Here is a 4,408-nt window from a genome sequence, read left to right as displayed (position 1 = left end):
AAATCCTAACTTCTTTACACAGCTTCTTTAAGTCTCCAAGCTCCAATTTATCAATTGTTCAAGCTGAAAGTAATCTCAGAAACTATGTAAACACACCTTGGCATTGTACACAAGAAATTGAGTTCCAGAAAGGTTAACTAACTAATTGGAGGCAAAACTGTGATTTGAGCCCATTCATGTTCCTTCCTTTCTATTTTGTTTCCTGGCTTCCCTGATGGCTCAGATGGTAAAGCGTCTGCCTGCAATGCGGGAGACCCGGGTTCGATCCCTGGTTGGGGAAGATCCCCTGGAGAAGGAAATGGCAACCCACTAGAGTACTTTTGCCTGGAAAATTCCATGGACAGAGGAGCCTTGTAGGCTACAATCTATGATGTCGGCAAGGAGTCGGACACGACTGAGCGACTTCACTTCTAGTGAAATTTTAGTATTTAAGAATTATGTATCTTTTTATTTGTTGAGTAGCAGTATAGTCTTTTGCATCATTGCTGAGCTATATTTCATCTGTATATATTTGTTCTTACTTTCTATTGTATAACCTCTGACAAATAAAGGACTGCCTGTCACATGTATTTCCCTGCTAAGCATATCTGAGCAACTGTATATACTCACTGGTTGAAAGATTTAGTGTACTCTTTAAAATAGATGTAAACTTATTTCTAATGAGGGCCCCCTTTTGTTGTTGTTGTTATCATGTTTAAGTTGAACATTAAATCATATTTTATTCCTAAAGAAAAACTAACATTTAGATATTAAGCATTTAGCTATGCAGTGTAGCAAAGGGAATGGAGATTAAATTAGGGCTAGAGGTAAAATTCAGATATTTAGACTAAGAAATAAAGCCCTATACCTTCAGTCAGTTCAGTGGCATAGTCGTGTCCAACTATTTGTGACCCCATGGACTGCAGCACGCCAGGCTTCCCAGTCCATCACCAACTCCCGGAGCTTGCCCAAACTCATGTCCATTGAATCAGTATGCCATTCAACCATGTCATCCTCTGTTGTTCCTTTCTGTTCCTGCCTTCAGTCTTTCCCAGCATCAGGGTCTTTTCCAATGAGTCAACTCTTCACATCAGGTGGCCAAAGTATTGGACCTTCAGCTTCAGCATCAGTCCTTTCAATGAATAGTCAGGACTGATTTTCTTTAGGGTTGATTGGTTTAATCTCTTTGCAGTCCAGGGGACTCTCAAGAGACTTCTCCAGCACCACAGTTCAAAAGCATCAATTCTTCAGCACTCAGCTTTCTTTACAGTCCAACTCTCACATCCATACATGACTACTGCAAAAACCATAGCTTTGACTAGATGGACCTTTGTTGGCAAAGTAATGTCTCTGCTTTTTAATATGCTTTCTAGGTTGGTCATAGCAATTAAAAGATAATTGCTAAAATAAAATTAAGATGAAATGTTTTGTCAGATTGTTTCCCAATCATTTTTATATATTTGATTAATATTGTTGGATTAAAGGGAAATAGTAATATATATATAGCAATGGTATTATTCCTTTGATAAGTAAGAGATATTTTACCTTTATTTTTCTCTCTGTAAGGTAAGGCTGGTTTGTGGTTACACCTTTTGAGGAATCAGGAATATTTAACTACCTGGCCAAGCTTTTGAACTCTAGAGACATAGTTAATATCTAGCTAATCTGAAATGAAAGATATTCTTCTTGACCTATTAGATGCCAACTCTTCATATTATTTCCATGTTGAGGCAAGTCAGAATTTATCTATAAATTAGTAAAATCTAAATTTAACAACACAGCATACATTTTAAATTTAGTACGAAACATTTTCTCTCGTTAAGTACCACCTTTCTGATGAGCAACAGTGATGGTAATGCAAAGTCAGTGGGACAAAAGTTAATTTTTTAAAATGCCATTTACCATCCTGAAAAAGTCGGCATGCAGCATTACATTTCTCACTTTCTGTAAGTCTTGGAAAGACATGATATTTTCCTGGTTTCGTCAACAGTGAAAATGCCTTCACACAGGCCTGTGAAGCTGATGACATTGTAGTGAAAGCTCTCTAAACACTAATTGGAAATTAAAAAAAAATCTTGACAACACCTCACTACATCATAGTTATATTTCATCACCTTAGACATTCATTATCACTCACCACATACACATATTTTAATGGGGAAGGTTATTTAGAATTGCTTTATATTGCAGAGTCAAGATATTTCTCTTTTTTTACAATATTGTTGAATTATTTATGCATGACTAACAACTTGTGATATCAAATTGTAATTTTATACATATCTTATTGTGCAAAACAAATGGAAGCCCCTATTTTTTAAAGAAATTCTTCAAAGAAGATTCTTCCCAAAAAATAAATAAATAAAAGGCATACATTTCCTTATAACATTAAGAGAAAAAAATCTGAATTTTTCTCAGATTTATGTAATTTATTAGAAGATCAACTCTATCCACATGAGTTTAACTTTCTTACTATTTAAAAAATAGAAATATTTGTGGACATTTTAGTAGTTATCTGATGATTAATGTGGGCTTCCTGGGTGGCTTAGCAGGTAAAGAACCTGCTTGCAAATGTAGGAGTCTCAGGAGACATGGGTTTGATCCCTGAGTAGGGAAGATCCCCAAGAGGAGGGCATGGCAACCAACTCCAGTATTCTTGCTGGGGGAAATCCCATGAACAGAGGAGCCTGGCAAACTATGGTCCATGAGGTTGCAAAGAGTCTGACATGACTGACACAGCTGAACACATGATGATTAATGGAAAGTTTTGAAAGAGATACATAGAATGCATTTCAATATTTGAATTCAAAGAATAACAACAAGACAGAAATAATGCTTTAGTTTGTACAAGGAACTATAAGGAATTTGGAATATGCTAAGGAAAACTAAGATCACTTCATGACAAATAGAAGAGGAAAAATTGGAAACAGTGACAGATTTTATTTTCTTGTGCTCCAAAATCACTGTGGACGGTGTCTGTAGCCATGAAATTAAAAGACACTTGCTCCTTGGAGGGAAAGCTATGACAAAATTAGACAGCATATGAAAAAGCAGAGATAGCACTTCACCAAATAAGATCTGTACAGTCAAAGCTATGACTTTTCCAGTAGTCATGTACAGGTGTGAGAATTGGACCATAAAGAAGGCTGAGCACCAAAGAATTTATCCTTTTGCACTGTGGTGCTGGAGAAGACTCCTGTGAGTCCCTTGGACTGCAAGATCAAACCAGTCTGTCCTGAAGGAAAGCAATCCTGAATATTCATTGGAAAGACTGATGCTGAAGTTGAGGCTCTAATACTTTGGGTTTGTGAAGAGCTGACTTACTGGGAAAGATTCTGATGCTGGGAAAGATTCTGAGCAGGAGGAGAAGGACGCAACAGAGGACAAGCTGGTTGGATAGCGTCATTGACTCAATGGACATGAATTTGAACAAACTCTGGAAGATACTGAAGGAAAGGGAAGCCTGGCATGCAACAGTCCAGGGGATCACAAAGAGCTGGACACAGCTTAGTGACTGAACAACCACAACAGTAACAAAACTTTAGTTAACTTCCCTCTGCTTAATTTTACCTTTTAACCCACAAAGCATTATATCAAGCACTCTTGCAACATTGTAAACAAGACAGAGAAAGCCTCAATTTGTACATGATTCATAGAATAAAGTTTATAATAAATATTAAATGCTAAATATGCATTATAATACAATTAAATGTCAAATATATGCAATAGAGTGTACATATTAGTATGGGCAATATATTTAGCTTCAGTATTTGCTCTTTAGCTTTTTTTCTGGCTTCATAGAATCCTTTCCTTTGGATAACTTTAGAATAACCACATTGTATATGGAGACTAAAGGAAATCACTTCCCTGTCCTCTCATAAAGTACATGTAGAAGATATCACATAGACATGATATGACATGTTCTAATCCGTAATACTGCTTACCCAGGCTAGTATTCCATCTCTTCTGCTCATTCATTTGTATAGGCACGCACTTCTTCACAACAACTGTAGCTGTATCAATGTGTGGGACTACTACCCTTCTTAAAATGTCGGAAGTGTCTAAGTCAGGCTCCTAATTCTTCACTTCTACCTATGCAATTAGAAATTTGTGACCTGGAAGTAAAAATGTGCTAAAGAAGCATTGTCTCCAACTATTTTGTTAACCAAATCAAGTTAGAAATACCACATAATGGTAGCTATTGTTCTTTGAGTGCTTTCTATGTACATGGCATCTAGTTCAGTTGCTCTGTCTGACTCTTTGCGACCCCCACGAATTGCAGCATGCCAGGCCTCCCTGTCCATCACCAACTCCCAGAGTTCACTCAAACTCACTTCCATCGAGTCGATGACACCATCCAGCCATCTCATCCTCTGTCATCCCCTTCTCCTCCTGCCCCCAGTCCCTCCCAGCATCAGAGTCTTTTCCAATG

General features: G+C 37.3%; 1 non-coding gene across 1 annotated transcript; it reads left to right on the top strand.

Annotated features, from left to right (window-relative positions):
* Positions 1–208: 208 nt before the first annotated feature.
* TRNAC-GCA (transfer RNA cysteine (anticodon GCA)) lies at positions 209–280 on the top strand. Its single transcript has one exon. It is a non-coding gene; the product is annotated as a tRNA-Cys (tRNA).
* The last annotated feature ends 4,128 nt before the right edge of the window (positions 281–4,408 follow it).

The sequence above is a fragment of the Budorcas taxicolor genome, chromosome 3, assembly GCF_023091745.1.
Source record: "Budorcas taxicolor isolate Tak-1 chromosome 3, Takin1.1, whole genome shotgun sequence".
NCBI lineage: Eukaryota > Metazoa > Chordata > Mammalia > Artiodactyla > Bovidae > Budorcas > Budorcas taxicolor.
This window is presented reverse-complemented; position numbering and strand designations above follow the sequence as displayed.